Below are 20489 nucleotides of genomic sequence, written 5' to 3'. Positions count from 1 at the left end.
CTGGATGGAGAGAGTGTTGTTTCCGTTGTTCTGGATGTGGATGCCCAGTACCTGGAGAGTGTGTACCTCAGGGATGTACTGGTTTTCCAGTGTCACGGTTATGGGGGCTGTGGGGCAGTTTCGGGTTCTGTGGCGGAGTATGAGGAGCTCCTACTTCTCCAGAGAGCACGAGAGTCCGATACTCTGCGCATGTGTTTGGGTGAGGGTAGCTGCTGACTGCAGAGTACTCTGTCTCCATCACTGCCATGGGTGGTTCATATAGTGATATCATCAGCATAGAGCGCATGCCGAAGGTGAGGGATGGTTTGTAGTTTGCTGGCAATGGGGATGAGTGTGACATTGAAGAGGAAAGGGGAGAGGACAGATCCCTGGGGTGTGCAAACCCCACCAAGGGTGTATGGGCGGGATGTGTGTGGACCGAAATGAATTTCGGCCTTGCGGTTAGTAAGGAATGCTTGAATATAGGTGTACATACGTTCAAGGGACACTGAGGAGAGCTCTATCAATTTTTTGTTAGCAAAATCTGATAGTTCGGCATTTCATGGCTTTTTAGCCGCTTGTCCGGGCGCGAAAAATGCATTTATTTTAAAGAAATTTGAATTCAAAGTTGAAAAAGTTTTTTCCGCTGCTCTGATTCAAACTCCGGGAACTCTTATGACGTCACGGCAACTCTTATGCAGTCACAGAACAGAGTGACGTGAAACGTGACGTAAACGCAGACTCAGTGATTTCTGACGGCTAGCGGTGCGGTGCGCAACCTTTCTTTGCCAGCCTCAGAGATTCGTGGCATCCACGAAGTAAGGAAAATTCCTCAAGAGTGGCACCTCTTGTCCTAGGAAGTCATCACGCTTGTACTTGCGAGATTGGCCTGTGGCGGCGATACCTGTATTTTGGTCCTTGCTATTTTCTACATTACAAGAGCTTTGTTTTCAGTAAGAGCGGCGTTTTTGAGATCAGGAGCTGCTATTCTATCGATACAAGCCAACATCAATTTCTCCTCAGTGTCCCTTTCACCTATTTTCAAGAGGAAGAGCGCCGCCATGATCGCTTGATGGTCTAGGCGATGAAAGGCCTTGGAGAGATCCAAGGTGAGGACAGCTTTTGTGTGGGCCGGTATGAGAGGGTCAAAACTATTCTGTGTGAGCTGGAGCATGGCGTCCTGTGCCGACAGGTGGGGCGGGAGCCCACCATGCTGTGCGGGTAGAGGTCTTGCTCCGTCATGTTTTGGGTGAGTCGGGCGAGGGCGACATAGTGCAAAAGCTTTCCCAGGCATGATGTTAGTGAGACCGAACGAAGATTTGCAGGTGTAACGGGTAGTTGGGCTTGGGAATGAATAAGACATTGGCGTGACTCCAGGATTGCGGAAGGGTGCCCTACTGCCAGCATGTATAGAAGTACCCCGTGAGCTGGGCAATCTACTGATCGTCCAAATTGCGAAGCATACTGTTAAAGATACGGTCAACTCCTGGATTGGAGTTAAAGCGGATAGTCGGGAGGGCCGCTCTGACTTGCTACCGTAATCTTCACGTCGAGATTGGAATTCGTGGTTCTGGCATAGGGGGTAGGGGGTTTGAGGTACCGGGAGTTGTATGTGTGTTCCTAAGTATGTCGATGAGTGCGTCGGGAGAAAGGTCGGTCCTGTCTATAATGCGTGTGACGTATTGTTGTATGGCTGTTTTGGATTGCGTGGGGTTCATTAAGTGACGGAGGAGTTTCCAAATGCGTTTGGAGGACAAATTGCCAGCCATACTGTCGCAAATCTGTCCCCAGTTGGATCTACAGAATTCCTCAGAGTGCTCAGTAATTTGTGCTTGCAGTGCGGCTAGCCGCTGTTTAGGGGTCCGATTGAGCTTTTGCCCTTTACAGTGCTCTAGGATGCTATGATGGACCTCCCATAGGTGGGCCAGGCGGTTGTCGAGCGTGGGCGTATCTGGTGTGGTGTCAAGGGGTCGAGTGTGTGCGGAGACATCGTTCATGAGGGATGCCATCCACCGGTAGATGTCTGTAATGGGAGCGTCAGGAAGGGCCGCCCGTGCGGCGCGGACCGCATCCCAGTTGGTGAGTTTGTGTGTTAGGTGAAGGGTCGTTCTTTGTCCGATACTGTAACGGAGAGGATGTAATGATGTGTGATGCATAATGTGTCATGCTTTGTGTTCCACGTAATACCCGCAAGGTTGCGGCTCGGTGTCAAGTCTGGGCTAGTGTCCGCGCTGTCACCGTTGCCAATTCTCGTGGGAGTGTGTGCTCTTCATATTTACTTAGGGTTTTGTGAGGCACCTCTCAACGACGGGCAATGCGGCGGCCAACACAGCTGCTCGAGCTCTCCTCCTCCGAGCATCTGGCACGCAGCCTCTCTCTGACACAGTTGACAACCCCTCACCCTTACTAAGCTACGCAGAAATTACGGAGTACTATAAGATCACAAGAAGGAAATATCCTCTTCCTCACAAAGCCCTAAGTAAATATGAAGAGCACATAATCAGGCGACTACAAACTAATACTCTGCCCAATCCTTACCTAATGAGTAAATGGTACCCAGACACCTACCATTCGTCCTGCCCCTTCTGTGGACCAGTTGGCACACTCTTTCACGCGGTTTGGGAATGTCAAGAAAACCCAGACTTGGACAGCAATCCCGATCCGTCTCATGAGCGCTGGGAGGCAACCCTTCATAGCCACAGCCCACTCGACCAGAAATCGCTGGTTGAGAGGGGCCGGATTATGATGACGACCAATGGGTTCTCTTACTGAACCCACCCAGTTTTTGTGCTCTGAATAAATGTTTTTCCTCCTCCTCCTCCTCCTCCTCGTGAGAGTGTTAAAGTTGTGTATTGTGAGGCGGAGCTCTTGTACCAAGGACCAGAGTCGCCTTCCTCGTCCCGTGGTGGTGCGGTAGCCCCAGTCAGTACATGACTGTTGAAGTCCCCTCCGATAATCAATGGATGCTTGCCTGCAATACGATGGAGATCGCGCAGTAGCGTTTCCAAAGAAGCCATCGGATGACACGGTGTGTGGTATGTATTTGAAATAAAAATAGATGGCGTGCAGTGTGCATCTGGTATGATTTGTTCGATCACGCAAGGCGTCTCAGAGGTGATCTGATGCGTTTGCTGTGCAATGGAGCGATGTATGAGTGGGGAAGCCTTGGGTGTATTCGTTTCGTCGAGTGAGCGGTTGTGTAGTTGAAAAGTGTGGCAGGGGCATGTGTGTTCTGACGGAGGAGGATGTGGGTCATGGGAAGTCTGGAGAGGAGGATTTGGAGGGGTGCGCGCTTGCCCTGGAAGCGGCGGCGGTTCTATTGTAGAATTGATAAGGAATTAGGTGGTCGCCCCGCCATACTGTAGCTTGGGTGGGGTGAGGGAAGGTGGGTTGGGTAGGAGGTTCTGTGGGGTAGGTGGATGGGATTGATGGAGCGGATTGGGATTGAGGGGATTGGGAGGGAAGGGCCTGCTCTATTGTTTGGAGGCGGGTGTCGTGCCGTGCAAGGCTCATCTCAAGTGTGTGAACCATGCACGTGAATGCCACTTCAATTTGTTGCCCGAAGCGCTGGGAGAGGTGGTCGATGAGGTGATTGAATTTTGCCTCTAGACGCACCTTCATTTCGGCGAGTTTAGCGTCCATGCGGGACTCTAGAGATTGAAGGTCGGTCTGGGTGACGGGTGGGTGCTGTGTTGAGCGTTTTTTCTTGTGTGGGGGTGAGGTGGGGCTTTGGGAGTCCGACTGTTCCTTGATATAAGTGGGTTCTTGAAGTAGCAGCGCGGGTTGAGTGGGACGGTCTATTGGCGGAAGCACTAGAGGGGTGGAGGTGGGGGTCTTGATGAGAGGTAAGACGACTCGCCTCCTCTCGCAGGGCCTGGAGCTCCCGGTCACAGGGGTCCACCTGTGTGGGCGGGGGGTGTTGAGGGATTGCTTGTAGCTTTGAGTCTGTTGCCTGCAACTCTGTCCAGGAAAGTTATGAAGGCTGTTGGTCTTGGCGGCGACGAGATGATGAGCGAGACTTGCTGGAGCGAGCAAACCTGGTGCGGTCCGCGTCTCGCTCCGCTGTGTAGGAGAAGTGCTGTTGCGGTGAAGCCGTCGCGGTGTAGTTCCATGTACTGTTGTATTCTCAGCGTAACTACTCGTTCGTATAGTTTTCCCAGGCACGATGATAGCGAGATCGATGTGATGTTCTCAGTTTGCAGTTTTTTGCCTGCTTTAGCAGTCATGACTGCCTCCGCATGCTTCCACTCCTAGGGGAGGGTCTCCGCTTCCAGTGTTCGTTGAGAAAGTCGGTTAATTCTGCGACTAACTCATCACTGAGGTTGCGGATGAGCGCGTTACTGATCATGTCTGCACCCCCGGCCGTGTTCCTGGTTTTGTTTCGAATCACTGCGTAGACCTCTTCTCGCGTGATGGGTGTATCCAGGTTACCGTTTTCTCTTGCCCTGTAGCGCTCTGCGTAAGCGGCTGGATTTGTGCCCCGAATCACTTAACGCGTACCTTCTCCAGGAGGTCCGAGTCTGGTCCCTCGAACTGGTGGATGAACCGTTAGATGGCGTTGTTGTTTTCTGCCTTAGTCTTGGTCGGATCTATGAGAGCCTTGAGGATATGCCACGTCCTTGCTGTGCTCAAAGTTCCGTTGAGGGAGTCGCAGAATTTCTGCCAATTTTTCCCTGCCAATTGCGCCGCGTATTCCTCTGCTTTCAATGTGACTTCTGCGATGTTAAGCTTTATCTTCCTGTTGTACTTTTGTTCCTCCCACCTCTTGGTGAGCCCGCGTCCAGGTCCCCACAGCTTGAGCAGCCTGGCGTCTACCTCGGGTGTCTGCGTCGTTCGCGTGATTTCTTTGGCGTACTTGCGTTATCTTTCCTTGAGCATATTTCCCTTTTCTTCTAACCATTCGATCCCGTTCTCGGCGTGATTCCCATCGCATGCCTCTCGAAAAGTGCTCCAGTCTGTAATTTTTTGCGATCCCAGCTGACGCTTTAGCCTCTACGAGGGTACTTGCGTCTTGAGTATGTAGCGGTCACTACCCAGGTTCTCTAGCAGGTTCTCCCACGCTGTTGGTTCCGCTGCTCGTATGAGCGTGAGGTCGGGGCATGTGTCGGTACTAACGCCGTTTCCGATTCTCGTTGGAGTGTCTGGGTCTGTGGGGAGGCTGCAGTCGGTGTTCTCTGCTGCCTCCGCTAGCGCTTTGCCTTTTGGGTTTGCTGTTTTGTATCCCCAGATTTTGCCCATGGCGTTAAAGTCCGAATTTCGTTTCGGCCTCCCACAGCGCACCGGATGCAAGAAAAGGGTGAGTTGTGCTTGCTAAGCAATAAGCGATGACCAAAGAATAAACACCAGAGATAGGCCTAAAATGAACTGCTTGACTTATCGACTTCAGCCCCTTCCTTGAAGTTGCACATATTGTCATTATACCGCAGGCCTATAAACGACGACTGTGGCCCCGAACTCTGACGTTCTCGTCGGCCAAAAACTTGATCACTGTAATGCACAGCTTCGTAAGTTATCTAAGCTATCAGTATTATATTTGGTTTAGTTTTATGGCCTCAGTTTATGAGAGACGCAGTAGTAGTCGGCCTCTGAAGAATTTCGACCACCTGGGGTTTTTTGGCAGGCAGTGCAATCCGACATTACACGGACCTCTAGGTTGTTTCTTCAGATGATGAACGGTCCTAGGCCGAAACGTCAAGAAAATGAGGTTCTTCACCGCGTCTGTTTTAAAGCGAAAAGTTTACTGGCCGCGAACTTGCGATTTCGCCGTGGCCGCGCTCCGAGGAGGCACATTACGTCACAACGTGCGCCTCACCTCTGATATTATTGCGAAGCAATACTACTTTAGGACGCACTTCAGCCCGTTCCGTGGCGAGGCGGTGGTAGGCACCATTGACCTTTAGCGTGACCTCGCTGCGTGACGTCACACCACGTGACCTAGAGTGACGTCACACCAGCTGTGTAAAAACGGGGCCCCATCTCACGCCGTCGCGAGGCGAGGTGGTAGCCACCAACGGCGGCCTAACTCCCGCTCCTCTCACCAGGGGCGCTACGGTCAGAGTGACGTCACACCAGCTGTATAAAACAGCTCCGCTCCTCTCGCCAAGGCAGTCATACAGGCAGATGTTACGATGGTGCCTACGAACAAGGCAGCTCGGCAGAATGCAAAGAAGAAGCATCAGCGAGCTACGGAGACGGAAGAAGAACGAGAAGAACGACTTTCTAAGCGGCGTGGTTCGCAATCACCAGGCTTAACCAAGCTAAGCCACGGCCGTTTTTTCTCTTTCTCTCGCTCCCTAATCACAAGTACGCATGCGCCACTAGTAGCACCGAGCCGCAGGTGCTGCGCCGCTTCGCAGCGCCGCGCCTTTCCCCAAAATGCAACTTTTAATTTTTAGTTTTCTCTTCTTTCCCTCCATCCTTTATCCCTTCCTTTACGGCGCGATTCGGGTGTCCACCGAGAAATGTGAGACGGTTACTTTGCTTTGCGCGCTCGCCGCGCTATCTAGCATGACGTCACACCGTGCGGCTCGCCGCCGCCGCCGTTTTGTATCACGACACACCACGTTTCTCGTCGTTGCGCTCGCCTCCACTCGCTTCGCCAGCTGCGTCGCATGCCTGATAACATGTCGGAGGATTGAAAAGGAGAGCTCGCGTGCGCCGCAACCGCCGTTGTGGCGTCTTTAATCTGGACTAATCTGAACTTGCAACCAAGATTAACCAAGGCTAACCATGCTATGTCTATCTTTCGCTACGTATATCCTGGCGAAGCCGAGCTAAACCACTGCCAATTCTTTATTACAAATGTAGTGCCAACCTAGTCGTTGGAGATGTTTCTGCATATATAGTCTTAGGTGAAACACCCTCTCTCTCTCTCTCTCTCCAAAATTCGGAAGTTCTCGTCAGCCATGACTTAATCACTGTAAAGCACTGCTTTTTGGGTTAACTAAGCTATCACTACTATTCTTTGGTTTAGTTTTATGTAGAAAGCATTACTACTCTTTGGTTTGGTATTATAGAGTTTAACGTCCCAAAGCGACGCAAGTCTGAATCGATACCTACATATACACAAACAGGGTGCTGACGACCGCGAATAAACCACCACCACATCTCGGAGATTAGACGGCACGTTAGTCTTACGATTCCAGAATTGAGCATTCAGGTATAGTTTGCTGAAACCTGCCTTAGATGCGCTGCTTAGCCAAATCTAGGGGGTCACGTATGATCAAATCTGGAAAGGGGGCTGATGACAGCCAATAAACTACCACCACATCTCGGAGATTAGAGGGCACGTTAGTCTTACGATTCCAGAATAGAGCATTTAGGTATAGTTTGCTGAAACCTGCCTTAGGTGCGCTGCATAGCCAAATCTAGAGGATCACGTATGAGCAAATGCGGACCACGAGTGTGAAACATGCCAACAAATTCAGGCGATGCGCATTTTTCAGCTCGTAGCTGTTTGAGAGCATTTTTTGCTTATATCCAAAAGATTCCGCCTACCTCGGCAGGCTCCAGTTTTTTTGCTAGTTACGTTTTTGCTATCCTCAAAAACGTTCCTCATTTATTTTCTGCGGCAGCCTTTCACTACTCGTTAAAAAAAGACTTTGCTACACTTCGGGAGATTTGAGCATTACCTTCAGTACTGCCACAGCAGTGCCTTACAGTACTCCACATTTTCCTCAATTAAAATTGGTAAGCGTGAATTCGGGACTTGTAACTAGCAGAATAAAAGCTGTCTGGAGCGCATTTTGTGGGTACCGTATGATTTTTTCAATAAAACAGAAGCATATACCAGCTGTACCTCGCAGAACTCACCTAAGGGGCGGAGGCCTGACGCGTAACGTAAAGGGTTCGACTTAGGTTGATAATTTAGCTAACTACGAAAAGGAGAATGACAGGTGCAACATAGCAAGACTGGAAGATTGCAAAAGGGGTCAGGGTACACGCGTGAGTTGCTGACATTCTCTTCGAGATCAAGAAGAAATGACCATGGGCAAGGCATGTGATGACCTCCCCATGCAATGGAAGGCAAGCGTAGCAGGGGGCGGAACAAAGATAATTTGGAAGAATCGATGAAAGTTTGCGGGCATAACGTGGCCGCAGCTGGCTCTAGAAGGTATTGAACCATGTTGTTGGAGACGTATGAGACAGGCTCTTTCCTCGGACCGAAGATGATAAGCATTGTAAACCCCGTAACACGAATGGACGATGTCGCGACTCTGAACTTTCTATGCCGTGCAGGCCAATCTCGGCAGCATTTTTGCTGCGTCGGAAGGGATCGTTTTTTTTAAATAGTCAAAAAAAACAACGGCTTGCCATATAGAAACTTCGGAACAATGAGGTCAAAACTTGTCGAAATCTTGATATATTGAAATCGTTTCAAATTATTTTAACATCCATCTTTGATATGTTCAACGAATCAAACCGGAGAATATGCTACTCGCTATACGAAACTTACGAATCTTTTTAAGCACCCAAACCACAGAGCGGTGAAGCCGCACTATCGGAGCGACATACCAAATGGGTGTTCTCGGTCTAATAGCAACACGCACGCAAGCACTCGCGCATGCACGAACACACGCGTGTGAGGCGCGCAGTCTTTAAATCGTTGTTTCGTTGTGCCAGCGCACCCTTAACATGCAACCACACCAAATAGCTTCCTATGAAGGGTTATTGATTGCAATCGAGAAGGATTCGCTTACAGATATCTAAGGAATTGATATGAAGCGGGTGCATAGACAGAAGCTCCTTTTTTTGATTCAGGCGGTCGCCACGTTTCCTGCCTCAGAGCTACAGAAAACAATAAGACCTTTATGCGTAGAACAAGCTTTTCCGTAAAGCTTCCAAGCTCCCCAGTACACTCTAATTCATGAGGGATTGGGTATACTTGGTGGGCAGTTTTTTTTAGCACAATCTCCTCCCCGTCCTCAGCAGATCTGCTGCTACCTGATCCTCTTCAGCTTCTTTCCAATTTTCAGTGCTCCTAAGGCTTTCTTCCTCTTTCGTTAGTGGCGGGATGTCGCACTACTGTGTGTTACTGGCTCACTCATTGAAGTCTTGATTGCATTTTGTACTGCATAGATTTGTGTAGAATCCTTCAGCTACTTTAACTACCCTAGCCATGTTCCTGATGACATTGCCCTGTTTGTCTCTTAACGCATACATCTGGCTTTACCTATGCCTACTTTTGTCTTCACCGCTTTTAGGTTACCTGTTGTGTGTCGATCATTACTTATTTTCTTCATTGAAATTTCGTTATGTTTGTTATCTTGTGATTATTTATTGATGAGCTTTCATAGCTCTGCCAGTTCTATTGTCAGTTCGGCGCTTCTTAAGCAGAACCTGCGCTCCTGGGAGCGCTTCCCGGTATCCTGTCTAACCATCCTATCACCTAATTCTATTGCGTACTCTGTAATTATAGCTTGAGATTAGCGTTCATTGCTTGAACTTTAAGGTCGCAGTCTTCGCTTAAAGCCAAATATTTGTTATGCAGCGAATTCTTCGCATTTCCATCTTAACGTTAACTCGTGCATGGGCTACAGACTCACTAGTTTCTTCCGTTGCCTATTGAAGTCTAGACTAATTCGAGACTTTGCCATCCTGTGGTAAACAATACTGCAGCAAGACTGTTGGTATTTAAGGCATTGTCAGATATCACAAGCAGATATCACAGATATCACAGATATCACAGCATTATCAGATATCACAGATATCACAAGATATCACAAGCAGAAAACGGTGTATTGAAGAATTCATTTCACGTTTGTTTCCCTACATGCTCGACTACTGCACCGGTTACTGACCACGTCGTATCCTCTGCAGGGGACTGCTGCTGTCTCCTGTCAGCCTCATACATGGAGTATTCACCAGGTATGTACACGCAAGCAGTGGACGCGTGGAGTTATGGTCGGCCTGTGCAGTCTCTAGACTGCACAGCGAGTAGAGGGGGAAGTAGAGGAATTTTTACGGCAGCAGTGTTCTTCGTGTTTTCTGGAAGCGCAAGTCTGACGTGGCCGCTTTGTCTTCAAACAGCGACGGGATCCCCGATTTGGAGGCAGTGTGCTCCAGCGGCCGACGACCACTGGGACAGGTCACGAAAAATAGGGTAGGTGTGGAAATCCGGCATGACAACTCATGCTCTTTCTTCCTTTGTATTGTGCCTCAGTGCCACTAGTGGCAGCACTGGAACACTCAACCTCTTAACCACCTCCATATGCGTTCCACAGAACAGCGAGTCTTAACGACTGGCACAGACGACTGAACTTAATGTTTTCCCTAAGAAGATGCTCATGTGTGTGCTATCACAATTGTCCGAAAGGCCAGCAAAGCACAGACCCCTATCATGCCCCACCCTTAAGATTTTAAGGTGTCAGCGGCTGGGTGCTACTGTTTGTTTTAAGAAGAACCTTTGTAAAGGTTGTTTGTTAATTGGGTTCACGTTTTATGTTTGAAAAAAACACAGAGTGTTAGTATAAGGCATGTAAGAACGTTAGGCGCCAGCGTTACCCAAGCAGCACCGATAATTTGCCAACATTGAAATTGGATGGTTTTTTGATGTCCTTTACAGGACCGGCCTTTACTAGTATATTAAAAACATTGGGCCAATTTCCTGCTCTGCCTGGGTAGCTGCAGAACAGCAGCTCTAGCAGCCGCAGTTGCTCAGTTACATTGGCATTGCGTTCAGTTGCTCATTTTAAAGTCCCAGGATTTATCGCAAACGCGTCCGATATACAGTAGTGAACAAAAATAGCTTTTTGAATTTAACTTTTTTTACTGCGCTAAAATTTTGACAAGGGTTTACTGGGACACAATGTCCGACGTTTTGTACATCAGCAATCAATTTTTTTTCATCATATTACGAGACAATTTGTTCCCACAGCAAAGATTTTGAACTGCATGTTGAGCAGCGTGAACACATCAGCGATTACGTTTCTTTAAAATTAGACAACAATTTCAGCAATACCCTTCCACATTAACCTAATGCATCACTGTTTCGCACGCAAGCCTTTTCCGGCGATCACTGCCTAACTCCGGGGAAGCATGGGAGTTCAGTAAACTGTCTTTGAACGTCTAGCCAGTGCAGAAATGTTTCGCGTTTTTGCTCGCAGCTGCTGGTTGTTTTGCCCCTCGGACAAAGCGCTTTTCTTATCCAGTTATATTCCATTAAAATAAGTTTGTTAGGTGGGCTTGGCCACTCAGTAAGGTCCACCATTCTCTTCTATATCCAAATTTTCGCAAACGAACAAGAATGCTTCGAGTCGCACTTCTTTTGAAACACATAACAAAATCCGAGATTCTTGCGTGCCTGTGGAAGCATAATTATTTAAAGGCTACCCTGATTACCGGAGCTCTTCTATCGGCGTCAGTCAAGGAATCGAACTGCATGAGTGGGGAATTAGCCTTGCGCCGTAACGTTTCCGCCAGTGTTCTTTTACGTGCGAAGTTGATAACGAGGCTCGTATAAATTGTTAGAGGCGACGTAATAAACGAAGCTCATAAATCACGGACAGAAGAAACATCCTCGTGTGATGAAATCACTCGTTTCCGTTCGTGACCTATACACACCAGGTGCTCCTTTATCTACGTCATCCTAATCTAATCTGCAGAAATCTAAGGTTGAACACCCTCTATAGTGCGCGAAAGGGGGCAATGGCCGAGCCATGCGGGGGGCCACCAGTCGAACGGGAACCGTGTTTTCCATCAGCCCTCATGAGGGCGTCCTCACCTTCACCTGATGATTTCACTCGAGGATGTAGGGCGAGGGAGGATGCGCGTATGAAAATTCTTGAGGACGATGTGAGGGAGGAGACATGGTGAGGTGAGGGAGAGCGAGGGAAGACAAGATAAGGTGAGGGCGAGGGAGGGAAGATATGACGAGGTAAGCATGAGGGAGGGCAAAGATACACTGTCTGAGGACGAGGGTGGCGGCCCGAACCGTACTTTGTGTGAACGTTTTCTTCTCTGCATCCCGTTATGAATTCCCATTTTAAAGCGCTAGTTCTTAGGCTGAAGATTCTCGGGGAAGACGTAGTTTCTGCAGTCCGCAAGACGGGGAGCCGCAAGCCTTCTCCGTCACCGTGATGTACTACACCGCTGGCAATGCTATGCCGAAAAAAAGCCCTCTTCTAACTCAAAAAAGCCTATTTTTAAAAATTGTGCAAATATCAAATTTGAACACCCTCTATAGTGCGCTAGCAAGGGGGAAATGGCTGAGCCATGCGGGTGGCCGCCAGTCGAACGGGAACCATTGTGTCTATCAGCCCCGCGTATGTCAGACGATCAGAGTGTAAAGGACAGCATTTACAAATTATACCTAGTAAGGATGATGAATTTCCAAGTTCTAAGCCTTTTTAGGAAAAGTCGAAAGTTGGGCGAGTTGCATAAAATTCATGATGATAAATAGCGCGAAAGGAACATGAGGGACCGAATGGACGATCTAAGCCTGTATCGTAATAAGCCTTGCTTCCTGGAACGAAGTCAGATTTCAGCTGAGAGAGTTTCCAAAGACAGCTGCAGCGCAAAAAAATGCTTCTACAAAATTCCGCCGTAAATTCAAAGCCTGTTCGTGGCGTTGGTGTGTATTTTTTTATTCCTACATCGAGTAGTTCAGAACAGTCGTATCTTCTTTCTATTCTCTATATTCGCTAGAAATGCGGCATAGGAAAGTGGTGCCGCACTGTAGTGGGCAAAGCCAACCACTGTAGTCTTAGCATAGAAATAAAGGACCCCCTTAACCACCTTGGTTAGAATCATCGCTCGTTAAGCCTTTTATTGTACGATGTGCTAAAAATGAATATTTTGTACTACTCTCCAAATAACAGAATGACATCTTTAGGTTCATATCTGTCCCTGGTGAGAAGTGTGGCTGCGTATTCGAGCGCCTGACTTTGTGAACCACATTTCTTGCAGGCATGGTAGGGAATTGACACTCAGCGTTTGGGTAACGTGTAGACGTGCGAGAAAAAAAGTCACAGGTGGTTCAGTTTCGGGTTAACCACGAATAATCGTGCGCAAGCAACATTAGCCCTGGTTTGTCATGGTTCATCTTGACTTTCTATGCTTCTGCTTGACATGAACTGGCTTACTCTGGTTGATGTGTCATATAATGTAAGTTTCCATGATATTGCATCATTTTAAACTTGTACTGCGAAAGAATTAGTCATTCTCTAAATTCACAGAACTCTGGGAGTACTGATTCCGCTCCTGGCGCAGAGCTGCAGCAGTGAAGCTACGCGGCACTGCATGCGATGGCAGGTGCTGCCATCGGTGGGGCTTGTGAGACCCACGTTGTTCTTGTGGAAACTCTCGCGGACTTATCAGCAATTTAACTGTCACGGTGACCAGTTTGCTCACAATCCTTTGTGATGACGTCACAACGTCACGTGACCAAGGTGGTCGACGTGCTAGAAGCAGGCCTCATACAGACAGACAACCGCTTCTCGGCGGAGTGCTAGCGCTAGAGGGCGCTGAAATGGCAACCATAAGAATCGTTCACTTCAGACTGGGGGCAACCTAGCTCACGTGACACTGTGACGTCTTCCCAACCTTCCCGCCGGATTGTCAGCAAGCTGCCCACCGTGACGGGAGGCAGTTCAGTTAGTGATCTTTCGCGACAGGTTCCTCGGGAAGGGCCGGATGGATGTCAAGCCTCACCGACTGCAGCACCAGCCATCGCAGTGCAGAGGTGCATCGCTTAAACGCCGCACCACTGCGCCAGTAGTGGTGTGAGAAGTTCCAGGGATATACGAATTCAGGGAATGGCTTTTTACTGCAGTGAAATTGAAAATAATGCAATATCAAGAATAGCATTATTTTATAATACATGAACCAGGGTAAGACAGTTTAAGTCAAGCAAAACCATAGAAAGTCAAGACGAATTGTGCAAAGCCAGAGCTGACCGTAATGGCGCGCGATAATTCGCGATAAGGCCGAAGCTATAGCGCCCGCGATTTATATGTTTGCTCTGGGCAAACGGCGACGACGGCCGCTTTTCTGCGACTCTGGGCCCAAAACGCTATGGCGTTAATATCCTCAGAGAATCAACATAGGTGGAAGGATGGGCCTCCTAGGTCACGTGACCTTGTGATATCATCACAACGTGTCCACCGTAAGTAAAATTAGTAACTGATCGCGAGAGGTTTCTCGGGAAGAGCAACCTAAGCCTCGCAGCCCTACTGGTGGAAACACCAGCCATTAAGTGGCGCACCGCCTAACTACTGCAGCATTGCGCTTGGAGTGGCATGAGGTCTCCCAGGCCTCCATGAATGGAGTGCTCATGCCACTTTTGGCACTGTAGTGCAGCGGTTTAGCGCCCCAGCCCTGCGATGGTAGGTGCTGCCACCAGTGGGGCTGCGAGACCAATTTCGCGTGTATCGGCATTAATCCATTAAAGGTACCGCGTCATACGCTCAAAGCTAGCCCACGTTTCGCCTAGACTTCTATCGGTATGCAACTTGGGAAACGGTCCCAGGCCACGGTCACGCGCCTAGCTTCCAGACGAAGGCGAACGAGAAGCACCAGTCTGAAGCCAATATTTCGCCTAGTGTCTCTGACATTGGACGCTGTCTGCTGTCCTGGCTATGTCAGGATAGTGAGAGCCCCGGAGACAAAGTAAAAACAGCGCCTATGAAAAGCATCTTCGGGACCATTGCTGCTTGTTGGTTGGCTACAGTGGAGTTTTGCCACGTCTGGCAGTGTCCCTGCTGCACCATCCAAACCTCAGCTATTTGTTTCGTTGAGGAAGCGCTTAGAGTCATTGTCTTGTACGAAGGCGCCCTTTAAAAACTACTTCCAGCCATCCCAATCATCTCTTCCGGATGATGCTCGTTGCGAACTGACACGTCAACAAGCGGGCTGATGGGAAATATTTCGAGCAGTGAAGGGACTGGAACGGGTGGCCGTCGCTCTCGAACTCTACAACACGCACTGGGAAGTCGTTATGCGCCAGAGCATTGCGTGTGCAATTTTTATGCAGCCGGAACGCTAAAGAGGAGACGGCGGATCCTGCCCAAGACAACGGGCATAGACGCGATTCCGTCCAGGAGCACAACATCGCGCACAGTCTCTGCACAGCCGAGTCTCTGCCGTGGTAAGCACAGGAGGCTTCTCGTTTCTAGGATCTCACTTCACTGTCTGAAATTCCAGCGCCGCGCCCTTATTTTTCACGTGCTATCAAGCCTCTGCAACACATTATGAACATCGTACGTAAACTGCTTGCCAAGAAGATCTAAGCTAATTTTCCGCATCCGCATTAAAAAGAGAACACTGAATTACGCCTGCAAGTTGGCTTGCTCTTCTGGTTCGACTGTCAACCCGCACGCTGTTCTTAGATGAGGCTGCACGTATAGATCTCGCAACAGCTTTTAGTCGCATGCTCTCGGAATTCACAAGAACGTTACGCAGAAGCTGCAGCAAATTAGCTTACGAATTAATGAGCGCATTAAACGATGCTGAACAAGGTTGGAAGCCTGGCCAATTACGTGCATCCTTACTCGATGGAGCTGCCTCGAGGAATAAAGTAAAAAAAAATTAAAGCAAGGCCATACGATTACGCCAATACTATGACGTTTCACAGGGTGTGGCCGGTGGAGAGGCGCCCAGCTTTGGGTATGCTAGGAACCACGACAAGGGAAGGAAAGCTGTGAAGAGGACGGGGGTCAGTTTTATTAGAGAAAACTGCGCTGCCAGGGAAAGCGTAAAAATATTACTCGACCGCTTCTTTATAATTGTCTTTCAAGGCTTCTATCACAAGTAATGTCAAAGGGTGACTTGTTTTATGGCGGAATTCGTACATCAGCGCGAAGAGCATGAATGCATAAGGTCCTTGTGCATCGGGGTTTCTAGCGCTGTTTCTAATAGGTTTGTTTCAAAATATATTTTACATTTTTGCGAAACAATTTGGGTCAGCCGCCTCGAAACTTATATGTTTTGAATATACTTGTTTTAAAATTAATCTCAGCCTTTGTGTGAAGAAGCATGGCTCCTCCCTGAAATTTTTTTTCTTGGCAGTTGTGATCTTGCTTCGACGAATAGAATTAGGTTAGCTGCATCAAGTAGTAAGTAAAAATGAAGGCAAGTCCATTAGGATCCAGATTTAATTTAACTGTATTGAGCAATGTTTTTTTTTATAACAGCCACTGGAATTGTTCGAACGTGAGAAAATAATGTACTCTGTGCTACATTTACTCCGCGACGCATGTGAATTAAAGGGGGTGTCGTAAATAAACTCGGAGTACTTTGGAAATTTTACTACTCTTCAAAAGACTGTAAAACAAAAGCCCTCCTGTTTTTCTTGCCTTGAAAACTCAACCATTAAAACTCAGAAAAAAATGCGCCTGCCAAAATAGAAAATAAACGCATAAATATCAAGGGGAAGCTTAGTGGTAATAATTGAGAGACAATCGACGGAAAGGAATCAAAAATAATATACTCCTCCCTGTACCGCAATGCATAACAGGCTCCTCTTCTCTACAAGAGGAGAGGGGAAATTTCCGCCCTCGACTTTGGCACCAGCCAACCGTGGCAGATGGTTCACAGAGGCTCGAGAGAACACCGGACTCCGGGCAGTATTTGCCGACAAGGGGGCTCATATGGACAAGACACTCGTGATTTGTACTTTCGAAGCTGCCTACATTTAAACCGAATTGACTAAAAAAAACTTGTGGCTTACAAATTGCGTTTCACCTTGGTTAATAATAATTCGTTTTGGTAAAAGCATTTTTGAATTTAATTCGTAAAATTGTCTCTGCGTGATATTGTGAAATAAGCGACGCTTAAGACCAATGGAACCAATTGAGACTCAGGCGTTCATTAAGAAGTACTGGCAGGTTTGAAAGCTTGCAGACGAACTGGACACGTTTCCTGTTTTTCGGACCAGCCACAACTGGCCCACATTTCAAAATCGGCTTAATTGCGACTCCATATGACTTAGTACGAGGTGTTATGTGGTTTTGCGATGCTTAACAAAGCAGCAGTGACGATATCAAACGAGTCTATGGTCCTTATCGCCCTCTGCGGCCAGCGCATGACCGCTGATCAGCGTTGTGTACAGATGAAAAGGACGCCTTGAATGCGGCCTTCAAGCTGACTGTGTAAATTTCGTCGTTTTGTTCGCAGCACTTAAGCCATGCTCTCTCAAATGCCTGGTTGTGGAGCATGGTCGTTTTGCTCTGAGAACGCAAAATGCCAATAGACACTGTTAGGCAGACTGGAAGTCAGTAAAACCACGCAAAAGGGCCAGCTGCAGACACAAATTCGTCACGGAACTATTAATTATTCTTCTGCTGCGCCAGCTAGCTGACCTGGAGTCGCAGAGGCTCCAACGTCTGGTCGATAGATTTATGAGCAAAAAAATGAATAAAAGCAGTTGGATCGGTTTAATGTTACAAAATTATACGTGGGCTAATAAATTTGGCCGAATTCCTGTTTCCGAATCAATTTCGAGCCCGTGGGGTTCTTTAACATGCATTGGCATTGTGCAGCACACCAGCGTTTAGCAGTTCAAGTCCATCGAAATTCCACTGCAACAAACAGAATTTGATCCATCGGCCTTGGACTCAGCAGGCGATATATCATGGTCACTGATCCAGAGCAGCGGGTAGGCTTACCCTAAAATATCGGCTTAATTTTGCAACAATACTTTTTGATGGTGGTTTAAAATCGCGAACAAGTTTTGTTGGATCGCGCAATGTTTGTTATACCACTCGAAAACATGTGTAAAGCCCAACTTGATGGGCACATCCAAGGGGCGGCTCACCTGCGCCCCCAGCGCCGCGCCGCGATGGGCGTCGAAAAAAGGCATCCACCTCCATGCTCCAAGAGCTGGCTCGTTCCCCTCTCGAGCCGAGGGAAGGAATTTCGAGCGTGAAGAGAGGGAATTTGGGGGCGCTGAAAGGACAACTTACACCGCGAAGAAAAGTTCAAGGAACGTGAAAGAGCTTCAAGCCATGAAGAAAACAGTCCCCGATAACCTCGCGGTGCTCCCATTGTTGTAAACCGGATCCCGCTACCAACGCGCGCGGAAGCGTGCGCGCTCAGGCGCGGACGTCTGACATCTACAGATATCTGCGCCTTGCTTGCGCCTGCGCGCGCGTCGCGCTTTGCGCATGCGCAGACAGGATCCAGCGTATGCCCGTGCGCGTAGGCACTCCGCCGGTACGCGTAGGATGTGGCCATCGAGTTGGGGCTTAAGTCGTTGAAAAGGCCATTTAGGCCATCGTAGCATCCTGTACCGGAGCACACTCGCTAAAATTCCAACGAGTAGTTTTCGTTATCGCATTCTGTAGTTCCTTTTCGCGCTTTTCAATTTAACAAACCATTAACAGCCATTTTTTGATGAAAACTACATGAACTAACACCTTACTGCCATCACTACTGAGCTGCGTGTGTTGGCTCACTGCAGCTCCCGCGGCAAAAGATGTGCGGCCAGGCTCGGGGCCGAGTGGCTGCACCAGAATGCCAGTGGCCCGACCACAACTGCTTGTACGCCCCCACTGAAAAAGCGACGGGCCTACAACAACCATTCCAAGGTACGTGGCGGGGATGGCTTGTTGCAGTAACCGCTGCGCTGGACGAAAACCCAGTTGGCCAATTTTGAATTTTTGCTTGCCCCACCAAAAAGAGCAGCTTTTTAGATGCGGTAATTGTGTTCTTTTTGTGAGCGTACAAAGCTACATCACAGTGCTTTGCACTAGAATAAAAAATTAGCCGGGGTTAACTCCGCCTAAACCGATGTATGACTTGCGAAAGCGCGGAAACGTAAATGGTGACGCCACAAGCGGCGTCATAGCAATGTGATGGACAAATCTCAAAGCCATGAACTACATTTTCTGGGATGGCTTTGGGCTAAGTTTCTGGAAATGACCCGAGCCCATTTCGGAGGTTGCCTTCGTGTCCAGCACGGTCAATTGTGGTTGGATGTCGACTCTGGTCCAAATCGACAATGGTAAAATTTTGGGGGAGGCCCGGGCCAAATTCTTGCCTCTTTGCGTCACAGTTGCTAAGGCAACGTGCAATGCACAAGCAAGATACACGCGCTACCTATACGTAGGCTTAATATTGGCGTCACAGTTGCTATAGCAACGTGCGATCCACAAGAAAGAGTTGTGCTCAACATAGGCGTCGCAATTGCTTCGGCAAAGAGAGATGCGCAAGGAAGATGCGCAAGTATGATATTTGCTTGAGTCTGAGAATGTGTTGATTTCACGCTAAAATGAAGCTTGTCGTGGACGCAGGGCCTATCTGGAACCCGGGCTCCGTTGAGTAGCGTGTCCGAGCCTTCGGGCTGAAGAAAAATGGAACTTGAGTTTCAGAAAAGAATAACAAGTGGGTTTAATGGTACTTCGAAGAAACACTTACACTATGGAGAAAAGCAAACAGTCAAAATTCAAGGGTTCATGCGTCGAGCGACTAAATGAGCCTTGTCGCCAGGGCCCAGAGCGTCCGTTCTCACTCAGAACGGCCCTTAGATCCCCTAAGGTTCCGCCCCTTCATATGTTGGTGGCGAATTTCTCCAGGATGGGAATAGTTGCACAGCATGTAGCAAGCGGAGACACTCGTTGCAGAGTCCATCCGTGGGAACTGGCGAAGAGGAATTGCAAGTCCGCTTCTATTTCGCACAGAGGGGAAACAGTATTGCAAGCGGCACACTTGTGATTCGTGCGGCGCCGCGGGCCACAACTACAGCAAGGTCTCTCCGGTTTCGGCCGGCTTCTGACGGATACGACTAATTACTTGAAGGCACCGTTCCTTTATTGCCTTGTCGTCTGTCCATCGTCGGTCGCTGCCCCAGGCGTCCTTCTTTTTGGGAACCAGTCAAAGGGAAGGCCATATCCCCCCCCCCCCCCCCCCCCCCGAGCCAAGCGTGGGCTAATCTCCGCGAGGTATTTTCACAGCCAGGCATCCTTTTCTTGTGGGGTCATCAGATGGTCAAATGTCGTGTCGCCAGCAAGGTTGTAATAGCCTCCTCCCCCGCCTAGAGGAGGCTCATCGGGTAGTCCCCGCTGCTGCACGAAGAGACGACTTAATTGCTTGCAGAAGAACCAACACTTCTCCGTCTCTAGTAACGTTGCCTTCTTTTATGTTGACCAGATTCTTTGAGGCGTCTCTAAAACAGCAACCACATTCCCCAGCAGGCACTCACTTCCCCTCCAAGAAAACTAGTTCAAACGAGGGAATGATACAATTTGGTTACAAAAGCTCTTCGAGAAAACTCCACACTGAAGACAATCAGGACCCACGTATGCTGAAAAAACCAAACATTCTACGACACACATTGCCACAAAACACCTCAAGAATTAAAATAAGCCTAATTATCAATTCTGGATACTTGAAGAGCACCCCGGGTTGCTTGGAAAGAACGACTAAGTGTGTGCGCGTTTCCATTCATTTTACCCTTATTGTAACTTATGTCGGAATTATATTGCTGCAGAATCCAGCTCCACCTCAGAAGGCGATTGTTCTTTGATGTCGAGGTTTGCAGCCAGGAAAGCGGACAATGGTCCATTTCTACGATG

This window comes from Amblyomma americanum, chromosome 2 (genome assembly GCF_052857255.1).
Source record: "Amblyomma americanum isolate KBUSLIRL-KWMA chromosome 2, ASM5285725v1, whole genome shotgun sequence".
Taxonomy (NCBI): Eukaryota; Metazoa; Arthropoda; class Arachnida; order Ixodida; family Ixodidae; genus Amblyomma; species Amblyomma americanum.
This window is presented reverse-complemented; position numbering follows the sequence as displayed.